The following is a 15,216-nucleotide window of genomic DNA, read 5'->3' on the forward strand; positions in this document are numbered from 1 at the left end:
ATGGGTCATTCTCAGATCTTCGTTTAGAAGATCAAGTAATTTAGTCAGATTGAAAGATACAAGTGTGACTGTTTTTTCTGTTGTTGTTGTTGTTGTTGTTATTGTTGTTTTCCCAAGTATTCCAAGAGTGCTTCTTGCAGTACCTTATATAAATTTTACATGAGGCCATCAATAGAATCGTTTTGAATTGTCAAGCTATATTATGTCTGCTCTCAGTTTACAATTCTTATAGACTAATATTTACCTTATTTATATATTGTTAGTTTAAAATAAACCCCATGCTTAAGAAATATTTTATTTGAAGAAAAGAGAAAATTATACATGACAGAACTGTCTGATTTTAAATATGGCAAAATCATATATAACGCAACTGAAAGTCTGTTGACCATTACAAGAAATGATTTGAGAAGATGCACGTAAAAAGTAGTACTATTCTACTTGTACTGTTTTTACTGTAAATTTCTTACTTTACTTTTATGGAATATTATACACTTCAGGAGTTATTTTGATTTTTAGAGTATTTTAAGTCAAAACGGAGCTGATAAATCATTTAGATTAATTCCAAACGCTGTGCAGAAATATTCCGGTCAATAATGATATAGTACTGTTTATGATGGTGTGATATAGTACAGTGACAAACATTTTTCTTGTTGAAAGGACTTTATGAGTGTCATCTACTATGAGTGAGGTTAGGAACCCACCACATCCTGGCTAGTGTTCCCAAGTGTTTTTTCTTTGCAACCGGTCGCCCCTGAGAGGTACCTCACTAGTGTTTTGTCCTACTTGTCTGCTTGTTTTGCTCTGTCTATGAATGCGCACGCGTGTGTTTGTGTGTGTGCGTGCGTGTGTGTGTGTGTGGTTTGGTCTTAGGACCGTCCATATTTACACAGCTGTGGTTTGCGGTCTGGTGAGACTGCGTTTTTGGAGCGTGGCTTTCCTTGTTGAATATTCATCATTGCTTTTTTCATCTTGTCGGAAATATTTTATCGTTTTTAAAGCAGACAGGAATTTATCAAAAAATCTAACATTTCATATTTTTATTTACATCTTTATTATGTTTGCAGCTGATATTTTAACACATACGTATATACATTTTACATAACTGCTTTTAGTTATGCTTTACATTTTTACGTGGATAATTTTAGATATGCTTTACATTATGCAGTGTGCTTTTAGGTACGTTTTACATTTTTACATAAATGTTTATGCTTTACAGTTGGCGTTCGCAATATGGCTTCTTCTCGGCGATATATGACCTTTTTGTGTCGATTCGCCGTAAAACCCAACTCACTCACTCATCTTGCCCAAACACCACCAACAACTTTCTCTACACCATACCCAAATTTGCTTCTTGAATATAATTTAGATGTACTTGTTAGATTTTTGTACCAACTTACCAACTTACCAACTTACCAACTCGTCTGCTGATCTTCCACTGTAGTTTCCTTTTGGCGTGAGCCTACTTGCGATGCATGGCTCTGGCGGTATTTGCTGTGCTCTGTACTTCTGTAATTATTCAAAAATTCCTTTTCCAATTGGAATCGCTTTTATACAATTAAATTTCTTTTTCATATGAATCGGTTTAATACTATTGAAAGAAATCATATAATAGTAATCAAGACATTAGTTAAATGGAAAATCAAATCACAACTGAAACCATGAAAAGCTTGGCTTCGTAGTTGCTCGTGAGAATAAATTGGACGACCTATAGAGTCTTTCAGAATGTTAAGCCAAAACAGTGTCCAAATATTTACAGCTGTTGAGCGTATATAAATCAAATTTGGATATTTACACTGGATAAAAGACAGATGGTCGTGTTTGTTTTGTTAGAAGTATTGTCCTTGGGCAAGCAAGAAAGAATTACAAGTTATTCAGTGATATTGATTAAACTGTGACCTTTAATCAGACATTGTACTCGAGAGGACTCAAAGGACATTTATATATAATAGAAATGTTTGGAAACATACGGAGAGGCCCTGTCAAACCGAGTCTATTATTTTGCTGGGTTGCGTGCCATCTTCATTAACTATCACAACAGCGATCTTAAGTGCAAAAGCATAAGCCACTGACCGTTCCGTTCAAATAACTGACGGGACCCCACTGTGTCTTCTTTTTTGTTCTTTTCGTCCGGGTTGATATGTGTTTTTTGTTTGTTTGTTTGTTTGTTTTGGGTTTAACGCCGTTTTTCAACATTATTTCAGTCATGTAACGGCGGGCAGTTAACCTAACCAGTGTTCCTGGATTCTGTACCAGTACAAACCTGTTCTACGCAAGTAACTGCCAACTTCCCCACATGAATTATCAGAGGTGGAGAACGGATAATTTCAGACACAATGTCTTTTATCAAATCGTCACGGAGAACATATGCCCCGCCCGAGGATCGAACTCGCGACCCCCGTAGACCAACGCTCTTACTATTGAGCTAAGCGGGCGGGAGTATGTGTTTTACTGTACATATTTTTACATTGTGTGTATGTTTCTCGAACAAGCGTGCATACATGTACTGCTAGGAATTACTGTTTGACTGCGGTTTTGCTCCTTAATTTTCCTGCCGGATATTTAACGGCAGTGTCGATTGACTCACGAATAACAACTTTTAGATTTACTGAATTGAATTTCTGGCTCCAGGTCGGACTTCTGAAAAAAAATACCCTGATACAGCCGTATTCTTTCATTTAAAATTATAATACAATGTCAAAACTTGATAAACTGTTGTTGAGAAATCGGCAGTCTTCGTTTCGCATAAACGATTTTGAATAGGACATTTTATTGAGATATATAACACTGCAGACGTAATTTGTTTCGAATGATATTTACGTTATTTTTATATGCGAGAGGATAATGTTTATTATAGTTGGTGTTTGCATATTTTACAGTAATATAAGAGTACTCAAATACAAGTATTTTATTTTTGACGGCTTAAAGCAACATTCTTAAAATGATCAAATCAAGATTTCAGGGTAAGGAACAGTCACTCTGTTTTTAAAATGTGTTTTATGACTCAAACTCATTGCTGCAAAGTCTACACAATGCTATTGTAAGAACCTTGTATAAAACATCTGAACATGACATTTTGGTTTCGCTGTAGCTTGTTATTTCAATGTATTTTTAACACTTGAACATAGAAATGTCTTTCTTATGTCCAGTGATTCGCTATGTTCATGTTTACTATAAACATTTACATAAAACAAGAAGGGCGCTAAAATCGGAACACTTTAATTCGTTGTTAATAACCAAAAGATCGTTATAACCGTGTTCGTTATATGTGAATTTTTATTTGAATATGTTTATTTGTATCAGGAAGGCTGCGTTCGTTTTTGGAACGTGGGTGTTACTATTAGATCTTTATTCTGCTTTTATACAGTTAACATCCGTTTCAGACCAAGGTTATAGTTTTGTAACTGCCAATGGATCAAGAACTAAATTAAAAGAGCATCGTTCAGCATTACTGTGGCTCGTGTTGCGTATACTGCTAACTGTGTTATTCTTAAATGCAATATACTATTTTAGACATTTATGTGATTAATGGATCATTCTTTTTATCGGGAGCAATATCTCCAAAATACAGACTACGTTTTCCTATTTTGACATGATAATACACTGCCTGCTGTTACAGTTTTGTTTCTTAGACATTATTCTGCTGGTTGAAAGTTTCAGAAATACATTCAACAAATTGATTAATTAGAATGGTTAACCAGCTATTAACGGTATGTAAAAGATACGAGCATAAAACTACAAATATGTGGAAGTAATAGGTAAATAATCTTAGAATTATTAGATCTTATCGAATGAAAGAAAATGTTTATTATTTAATTTAAGTGTTTTTTCCATTTCTTGAATTCCATTATTATCCCCCGCCAAAGGCGGAGGGATGTAATTCGGCGGGGGTTATAGGTACGTATTTGTGTAACATATGCGTTCTTGTCACTCATGTCAAGACTATGATGATTGTAACTAAAATAGACTTTTTCTGCTCATTAACTTTAGTAAGGAATACGATATTGCGATTTAACTTGGAATTTAGGAAGCCTTCAAGGAGGCCATGGTTAAAATTATAATTTGGGTTGCTTTGGTCAAGGTCAAGATCAGTGTTACTACAATATGGTTTTCTCACAATAATTTCAGTTAGGAATGAGGTATGCAGACCAAAGATGTAAATAGTAGCTTTCATAGAGACCAATGGTTTTGGCTGCATTTTGGGTAGCATTTGACAAGATTATTACTACTAAAAATAGAATAAAAAAGTCGATCAGTAATTTAGTACGAAATGTGAAGTTTTCTTAGAAACCACAATTCAAGTGCACTTCAATCTCTTTTTTGTGGGCAGAGAACTTTTTTTATTCAAGACCGTTCGGTTAGTATACCAATTCACTGAATTTTCTTGTTTTGTATTTAACTAGGTTGATTTCGTCCAAATTATCACATACTTCAAAGACTTGAGCTCGAAGTCTATTGATGAACGAATGAATACTAAAGTAAACATTCGAATATTCGTATGGATTATTCGAGTATGTTCGAATGTTTGTTTAGCAATGCAGCAGTTTTGGCGTCCCAAATTGTACAGAATGTGATGAATTCACCGTTAATGTTCGCCTTTGTCAGCGTTATGAAATGTAAATGCATTAACGCTTTTACATTTTAAAATCCTCTTCAAAAGCAAAAGAATATACATACATATATATATATATATATATATTTTTTTTTTTTTTTTTTTTTTTTTTTTTTTTTTTTTTTTTTTTTTTTTTTTGTAATCGGTATTACTACACATTAGTTACACGATTTCGCATTTAGCAATTTTATATAAAGATAAAAAATATATATATTAAAATACATTTCTAAAGCAAATTCATTTTTGTTTTATCGCATGACCACGCATGACGTCTTTTCAATGGCATCCTTTTAAAGATAAACGGGTACACTTGTTTATATGAATTCAGGCAGCAACTCACGGGCGCCAGATTCATCCTACACGAGTGCAGACACAAAGCGATCTAACCAAAGGAACAGAGCAGAACCGAGAGACAAGAGACATTTTAGATAAAGAATGTCTATGTTAATAGACAGCCTGTTTCTGTTACTAGTCTAAGATGCAAACGGCTGTCTTGAAGTCGCTGACTGTGTCATCGTATGCAACACAGAAGTGCAGATGATTCCAATCAGTCTCAGTTTGTTTTTTTCAAAGAACAGTTGTTTGCTAAGTTCAGTTTAATAGTGTACTGGCTTAAATAATCTTGCCTATCAATTATACCAATTTAATAATATGTGGATGTTTAGGCAAATTCTGCGTTTCACTCGAAAAATATTTATTCATAGTCATGACAAGGCACGAAAAGTACCAGCCCCTCAACCACTGTTCCGTTTCCGGCGGGAGGTTGAGGTTTTCAGCACCTTGGTGACGCATGCTTAAGACTGGTGTAATCCCCACTTATGAGCCTGCCGGCATGACGTTGTACTCTAGTTTGTCGGAGTCCTTTTGGGAATGGTGATCTCAAATAATGGAGCTGTACTCATGTGTGGATCTTACTAGTGCAATGTAAGCAGATCTGGAACTCCCTTTGATAAGATTTATTTTTTCATATGGAAAAGAGGCAAGTTGCAAGTAGGAATAGTCTGTAACTTTTACTACTGTTTGCAGATCAAATTGCCCCTTCAACATTTTTCAAATTGATAGAGCTGCACGTTTACGTCACAAAAGCTGTGAACCTGAAGCTATTTTTGGAGTAACCCGGATAGGTTAACCCCGCCTCATCCGCAATAAATTATTCATTCACCTTGTCGTGAAACTTTCTTTTCTTTATCTTGACGTCACGCAAAGCACGAGCTCTGACTCTATCTTCGAAGTATCGCCGTACTTGCATACATTGTAAAGTGTAATTAGGTGATAATGGTTATGTTTTAAAAGTAATATAGAATATTTCAACTACGTTCAAATGAAAACAGCGCTTTTTGTTTGTTATGAAATTATTATCGACGAAATTTCCAACCACGCAAGGTATATATTTAAGGTTTTATAGAAAGGTATCATTGAACCTTCAAGCTACGTAACACTTGTAGGCCCTAGATCTAATTGCCATATCCATAAAAACAGATTTATTTGATATTCAAACTTTTGCAGAGACTTCCGTAGTTTAACTATTGCAGATCTAACTCCATTATAGATCTAGTTTTTTTTTAGTTTTTTTTGGCGGGGCTTACGTGTATGTGAGCTTATCTGCTATTTATTTGAAGTCGTTAAACACTATTTCAGTTATTTACATACAGGCAGTTGATAAGCATTGTCTTTGTCATGAAAAGAACCAGTTATAGGCTCGCATAAGTCAAAATAATTCGATGTTAAGTTTGTTTGATATTTGTGACAGTCACTCTAAAAGGACCAAAGTAATTGAGGATAAATAACAGCACACCGTCATGTAAAGTCATTGTTTTTTTCTCGCTTGCACTGTATGTGTAACGTTAATCGTGTTAAGGGGAATTATGATAACTTTTACATAAATTAAAGAGGAATTGAATCCGCCTTTTGATAAGTCTAAATAATGAGACCTCGGGAAGACCGATTTTACATTTTGATATTTTACGTTGTCTACCAAAAGGGGATATCGACCAGTCAAAAAATAAACAATATTCAACTCTTGAGTACAATTATTTGGACTACCTTTTGATACATGTAAGTTTTATTTGAATTTATCTCATATTCGCAACAAAATCAGCATTTCAACCCAAATCTAGCGATGACAATTTTTTTCTAGTGGAGAAAACAACTCGTAACTGTTTCCTAGGATCTCGTCAAATTAGTTAGACTAAGACTCACATATTCCGTAAACAACTGCCGACTTTTTTCAACTTAAGAGGCATGGTCGGTTTCCGGATTCGAACTTATGCCCTTCGATCAATGATGAGCGAATCCAACAACTCGAGTCAGGCACGTTTTATAATTATAGTGAAAACTAAACACGAGAACAATTATTTAAAAGAAAATTCTGCAGCAAAAGGTACTGACATTTAGGCAGAAAAAGGCCTGTAATGTATAAAAGGGTATCTTTTTTCACACGTTTACTACCTAAATATAGTGTGCATTGTGGCAAGATTCATTTAAATTCTAAATGAAGATTAGATCTGGTACATCTGTTACAATCCGGTTAAACACCCGTTCCAACAGTATTTATGAGTATCTAATCATTTCTCGGTCATAAACAAGTTCATTCAGTATTTTTTACTCGTATCGGAAAGGCGGAGTTACCTGTATAGACAATATCCAAATATAGCTTCAGCATCGCTGATTTTGTGACGTAAAGGTACACGTCTATCGATTTAAGAAAACTTAAGGCGAAAGGGCAATTTGATCTGCAAACAGTAGTATGAAGGGAACTAGAGGGTTAAAACGCGGAATCAGGGACAACCTGGACCATATTAGGGACAAACCGGACCACATTTGGGACAATCCGGGCCACGTTTTAGGACAACCCGGTCCACGTTTAATGACAACCCGGACCATGTTTTTGAAAGTTCTACGGGTCGCGGGGTCGAGAGTTCGATCCTCGGGCGGGGCGCATGTTTTCCGTGACTATTTGATAAACGACATTGTGTCTGAAATCATTAGTCCTCCACCTTTGATTCATGTGGGGAAGTTGGCAGTTACTTGCGGAGAACAGGTTTGTACTGGTACAGAATCTAGGAACACTGGTTAGGTTAACTGCCCGCCGTAACATGACTGAAATACTGTTGAAAAACGGCGTTAAACCCAAAACAAACAAGCAAACTTTCTCAACTGAATCATTTATGTTCATATGATGAAAAAGAACAAAAGACATGTTACTTTCGAGACCTAATTAATTATTTGAAGAACAACACTATGAATAACAATAAAATCGAACGTAAAATGTTGTGTAAGATTTATTTCAAAAGAACACAAATGAAATTATATTTATTATTAAAACCGTGCTTTCAGTGTTATTCTATCTATCACATTTTGTCTGAATTTGTTACTAATAACATGGAGGTAATATAGAGGCATGGTGGTAATATAGTCTCTATATTACCTCCATGCTAATAACAGTTTAACACTGCTCAACTATAACATGTAAACCATTTTAAGCAAGATAAAGAACATTAGAGTGGTGTTCTTTTTACTTAATATCTTCCATGCAACAGAATGGAGTGTAAAGCTACTCGCCCAGTTTGAATGAAATTTTTCAACATGTTCATTTCCACCAAGTTTGGCATAGAATGTAGATTTGACACTGAAAAATGATTAAGTGGATGAAAATAAAATATAGATACTGATAAGAATGCAAGAACGGAAATTGTCTGCATTTTTTCAAAAGCGTTGCAACGGTTTACTACATTCTGCATTTTAGTTTTGGTTATTTATGAGAATGCCTTGCAAAAATCTTATTATTATTATTATTATTATTATTATTATACCACATTTATATAGCACTCTTATTTATACAAAATATGTGCGTTCAAAAATGCTTTACAAAGACATTAAAGAACACATACATAAAAGTAATAGTAATTAAAACAAGATCGTCCTTAAATTTTGTTCAACGTTAAATCACATTACATATACTATTAAAAGAGAGCAATTCCTTTCCCAACACGAAAAAATCTGCCATAATTTTGTTATTGTTGTTTGTTTGTTCGTTTTTGGTTCAACGCCATTTTTCAACTGTATTTCAGGTTTTGTTATTTTATATAATATGTGTGAAAGAGATGCGTTTTCAAAGATTTTCTAAATGCAGACAGTGAGCTTGAATTTTTGATGCTTGCTTGGAGGGCATTCCAAAGCTTTGGAGCTGCATGCTTGCAACTTCTGTCACCATATTTTACTGTTCGACTCCTCGGAACAACCAAAGACTCTGGGCCATTTGCCGACCTTAAGTCTCTACGAGCCTTGTACGCGTCCAGCATATCGGCAATATACTTGGGAGATTCGTTGTGCATGACTTTGTATGTAAGTGTCAATAGTTTGAACTCAATTCGGTGTTGAACCGGAAGCCAATGCTACTCCTTCAAGACTGGTGTGATGTGATTGTATCGCGGAGTCTTGGTTATGATGCGGGCCGCTGTGTTTTGTACACATTGAAGTTTCTACAGTGTGTCTTTCGAAATTCCATACAACAGCGAGTTACAGTAGTCTATTTTCGATGTAACCAGAGAGTTCACAAGAGACTTGGTAGCATCAGCTGTGATGTACTTCCTAATGTGCCTATTGCCGAAGTTGTGCATAACTAGCTCTACATAAAGAGTTAACATGCTGTGTCATGACGATGTTTGGATCCATTCTAGCACCGAGATTCTCCACACAAATTGATGGTTTAATCCGAGAGGGTCCTACTTTCACGCAGATATCTTCTGGTATATTTGTGTGACTTGTTTGAAATAAAATGACCTCAGTTTTGTCAGTATTTAGCTTCAGCATGTTCTGGAGCATCCAAGAGACTATGTCTTTGAGACAGATCTCAATTCGAGACAGGGCTTCAGGATGGTAGGAAACATCTGTTTACTTAAACAAGTATAGTTGGGAGTCATCCGCATAAAAATGATGATTCAGTCCATGGCTTCTGCAGATTGAACCGACGGGTTTTGTGATATAGTTTTTCAATTAGTTTGTACCACGAGACACTTTCCAGAGTATTTATTTTTCATGAATTTTTGAGAAAATTCATTTTCGCCTAAATCTTTTACTTTCTACGTGTAAGATCATACCAGTTACATGATATAAAGGTCAAATTACATAATGTTGCATTATATAATGAAAAAAAGGAGAAACCCCTCGAGACAGTTAGTCAACTTCCAAAGGCTTACAAGGATGCACAAAGTAAAACAAGTCTAATAGAATCCTTCTGTAATGGAATATGACATATCGGTGAAAAGAATACATTTTCATTTTAAGGTTTTAATGAAACTCAGATTATATCATCCAAATGCCGAAAACAACTACGGTTAAAGTCTTTGGGTTATGTCTGGAGAAAAGCTCTACCAATTTAAAATTTACGTTACTTGATACCAAGATCATCAAAAGTGCACTATCTCGTTATATCTAATATGATACAGACTGGCGACTTGATTTCCTGCAGAAGGGAAGTCTCCTACGTAAGATGAACCTTGATCTATTTTTAATAGCTAATAGAGATTTATACCGTCATGTTTTGAAATTTGAAAGACATTTTAAAAAAAAACAAGTTGATTTCTTATTCATAAAAAAATAAACACACAAAAAATATTTGACCAGTTTGAATTTTACAAGTATTGTATATATTAATGAAAGCAATTGTTTAAATATTTTTATATTATTCTTATATATGGGAATTCAAACGTTGACAAATTGTACATATGTGCTATTTATCATTGTGTGTTTGTTATTGTTACTCACTGATTTGATATTCATCTTGTAAACTTTATTATTGTTATAATCTGTTTATTTTTATATGAAGGGGCCTCTGCGGGCGAGCCGTTAAGGTTGCCGACTTCAAATCACTTACCCCTCACCGATAAGGGTTCGAGCCTCACTTGGGGCGTTGAATTCTTCATGTAAGGAAGCTGTCCAGCTAGGTTACGGAATGTCGGAGATTCTACCAAGGTATCCGCCCGTGTTAAAAAAAAATGAGTTGAGTGGCTCCTGGGTCTTCCTCTACCATCAAAGCTGGAAAGTCGCACATTGAACTAAATTGTGTCGGTGCGATGTTAAACCCAACAAATAAAATTATTGTATGAATGACAAGGTTTACAATAATGATAACGAAACATTGAGTAAGAATATCGAATAAACAATAACGGAACTGATTACAACCAACAGAATGTTACAATACAGCTATCGAAACACTGAATATGAATATAAAACATACAATAACAATAACAAAATATATAGAATAGCAATAACAACTTTATCAGTATGGATAGGCAAACGTTGAATAACTGTAAAGAACACGTTATAATAATAATCTTAGGTTATTTAACATTGTTCTGTACAATACGGAGATATATTTGGACGAGTACCCAGCTGAGAAAACCATATTGGACGAGCCGCTAGCTGATTTTCTCAGCTTGGTACGAGTCCAAATATATCTCGTACAATGTTAAATAACCTTTTTATTCTATATCTATTTTATCTTACTATAATAATAGTTTAAATTAAGAATATTTCACTTAATATTGTATTCCTGCCTTTTCTAGTTTTCCCAGCTTGGTATGAGTGCAAATATATATTATACAGAACAATGTTAGACCTTAAATAATCTTTTTATTCTATATTTATTTCACTTCGTACATAATATACGTAATTCATTGAATGTTGTTTTTTTCTGCGTATCGTCATTAAAACCAGTATATGGTACAACCTCCCTACAACAGCCATTTGGCGATAAATTGGCCGAGATGTAATGCCCACAAACATTGTCAGCAAGTTTGTTGAAGATCCGACGAAAACTGAATTAGAGAGCAGACATGTTTTGGATGCTGACCGCCCGTCCGCTGCCATTCATAATCTTCTCCATTTTGTTTCTTAACCGTTAAATAAAAACTGCTAAAAAAAAAGTTAGCTATTCAGACAGTCAGGGCTGATACCAATTTCTAGGTTTCGTTCGGAACGGCTTCTTTTAACGACTTTTCAAATATTCCAACAGCTGATGATCCTTTTCTGTATTTTTAAGTTCTTGATTATTAACGAACGTTTTAATATCTAAATCAGATAGCATTGTTACCCTTGAATCGCTTTTGTATGTTGTAAACAAAGTTAAATCCAGATTTCAAGACGCATAATCAAACTCTGTACATAGAGCGCCTACTTCATCCGATTTACATTCGAAACATTTTCACGCGTTTCGGGCTTTATCGTATGTTTAACATGGGACTGTTGAACCGTCCAAATACAGAAAATACAGAATTTTTTGTACGCGCGTGCGTCCAAATACAGGATCTTTGTACGCACGTGCATCCAAGTACCGTAATATATTGTACGGTGACGTGTTGCAAATGAACGTTCGCGATTGGATAGATAAAATAGGTATATAATAACATAGATATATAATTTAGCAACATGTTTCATGCCATACATAACCATGGATCCCAAATAATGATAAACTCTTTCTAGATTACAACACACTAAACAATTATGTGACTACCTTTTTTCGCGCCATTTTCCTATTTAGTGTCTGTATACCTTAAGGTTTCAACACACTAAATAGCTGTTCTTCTTTATTCTTTATTAGACTGACATATTTCCAATGGCTGTGTCACACATCAGGACCCATTTTAAATGTGTGTTACTAACATTATCTTGAATAATGTTGTCAGTGCTGAATAAAAATCAAAAAGAAAAGTGGGGGTCATGTTTTATGCAAGAAATATATTTTCAGTCAAACACACAAACTGCAAAATCAGCTAAAATGAAACCCTAAATTGTAGTGGTGGTGTATGATCTAAATATCCATGACAAATTCTGTCATGTTAATATTTCATTATGAAAATGCTACCTACATGCCAAGCATAGATGTGTCAGTGATTTTAGCAAAAAAAAGATGCAAAGAAAGTAAGGAAAATATCTCTGCAAAGCAAAAAAATAAAACTGAGGACTATTTGAATCCGCCATTATGCGACTAACATTTCTTCGCGCCATTTTCGTATTTAGTGTCCGTATGCCTTCTAAGGTGGTTATTAATCAGATACTTGCAGATATCAATAATGCATCGAACTATAACCTTACAGTGCAAATGATGTTATTGAGCTTATTTTTTGGAAAAAAAACACAACTCATAATACTTCGATAACTATGATGAAAAATGTCCTATTTATTAAGAGGGGATGTAGGGCCTCACAAAATGGATTTGTTAAAGTTATTGTCCGCGCATAAAACAGGGGACATAGAAATGAGCTGCCTCCTTCCGTCCGTCTGTCCGTCTGTCACACATACCTCTGCAATCCATGGAAAGGATTTGAATAACTTGGCACAAATGTTCTACATAATGAGACGACATGTCATGCGCAAGACCCAGGCTCCTAGCTCCAAGGTCAAGGGAACACTTAGAGTTCAGAATTTAACTGGGTCTATTAAGTGTCCGGTCCATGAATCAAAACACCTAGTCTGAGGTCACTAGTAAGAGAAGTTTTATGTCCAGTAACTACCATCTATCAAGGGATTTCAAAATCACTTGGCACAAATGTAACCCATAATAAGACACCTTGTCACGTGCAAGACCCAGACCCCGTCCCAATGGTCAAGATGACAGAGGTTAAAGAACCTTTTCTGGTCAGTTACTTGACTGTATGAAAAAGATATATAAGTAACTTGGTATTGCTAGTAACCATAACAAATTGTTTTGTCGCATGTAAGATTCAGACCTCAAAGTCAGTTCACACAGAAACATTTTTGGTATACAATTGTCTGGTCTGTAATTTTTCATGCATGGATGTATACTTGAAATAAATTTGCATAAATATTCGCTTTACAAGACAATGTGTCATGTGCAAAGGTCAAGGTCACAGGTACCCAAGTTAACTTTCTTTGGGTTTTTTTTTTTTTTTTTGGTACATGATGAAATCAATTCCCTTTTATATGATAAAGTACAATACATGTGTTTTTCATTAACTTTGCTACTAATCTAAAGATGAAATTATGTTTAAAGTAAGGTGGTTGGTATTTATAGATATTTAAAGCTATGACAGATTTCCAGAATGCAAACCCAGGCACAAGTTATAACATTATTGTATATAACATTGTTATTATTGGAGTACATTTTGGTGATAAGCAGGGTAGCTCTGTTTTGATCAACGCCGGTATTAACTTTCACTGGTGTGTGTAATTTAAAAACAAATCTCATTAGAACACTATGAATGTTAAGCCCGTCCGCTTAGCTCAATAGGAAGAGCACATATCGCGGGGTCGTCAGTTTGATCCCCGGGCGGAGCATAGGTTCTCCGTGACGACTTGATAAAAGTCATTGTCTGAAATCATTCGTCCGCCACTCTGACTCATGTAGAGAAGTTGGCAGTTACTTGCGGAGAACAGGTTTGTACTGGTACTGAATCCAGGAACACTGGATTTGTTAACTGTCCGCCGTAACATAACTGAAATACTGTTGAAAACACGGCGTAAAACCCAAAACAAACGAACGAACAATATGAATGTCATGATTTCGTTTGTTTATTAATTGCCTCCAGTTAATGTAACAAAATATTTCATTAAATTTGTTTTTCATCTTTCTTACTTATTTAGAAATAAAACCACGTGAAATCTTCAAAATACAAAATTATATATTTTCAGACATCCCAAATAACATACCTATTCATGAATTATATGATACACGCAGTTATGATTTATGAACATTTTAAAAATGTTGCCCCTCTTACTTTGAAAAAGATGGCATGCAATTATGTTTTGCGAAAACTGTCCTTAAGCGGGAGACGTTTAGTTTATACTAAGGACTTCGGATACTTTCTATATGAATTTGCCTACTCCAAGAGTGAAAAATAAACCACTAAGAAATAAGTATTTAATTAGATATACCATCAAAATACATATTTGAGATTATTTCTTAAAGTCAAATTTTTCAATATTTGTTTCATAAAATGGTAATTTTTACTCTAAGTAGAATTACGTACCCTGTTATATACATATAAAAGCTATTTTGCTTTAAAGAACATTGTTCCCCCCCCCACCCCACCCCGTGCATCAAAACCATATTTGGCCAGCATATGTAGGTATTAATTATACACATTTTCTGTGACTGTTGTGTTGATGCAAGGGGTGGAGCAGTACTTTTAAACAAAAAATATAACTACAGGGTGTTCCCAAATGTAAAGTAACCAATACTTTTTATATTCATTTTTAATAATTTGATGGTCACATATTTTTACATTTGTTTGTAACTAAAATACTATACAAATGTTTGAATGGGCACATATAGGCATTTTATACATGTAGAGTAGTGAGAGAAGCAAATACTGTTAATTCATTATTATTTGTTGGGTTAAATTTTCATTGGTTTATCCTGGTCCTTTGTTGTAGTAGATTGGCAAATGTGTTCTGTAAAATACTAGCAACAACACACCAGATAATCTTCTGCATGCCCTCCTCGCGACGCGCACGCCACTAGCGATGAGGATGTAATTTGTTTTCCATTTTGTTTTTATTATTTTTTGTTGTTTTTTATATATATATTTCATTTCTTTATTTCTTCATTTTTTTCTGTGCATTTATATTTATTTCTTTTAGACATA

This window comes from Mercenaria mercenaria, chromosome 2, assembly GCF_021730395.1.
Source record: "Mercenaria mercenaria strain notata chromosome 2, MADL_Memer_1, whole genome shotgun sequence".
Lineage (NCBI taxonomy): Eukaryota > Metazoa > Mollusca > Bivalvia > Venerida > Veneridae > Mercenaria > Mercenaria mercenaria.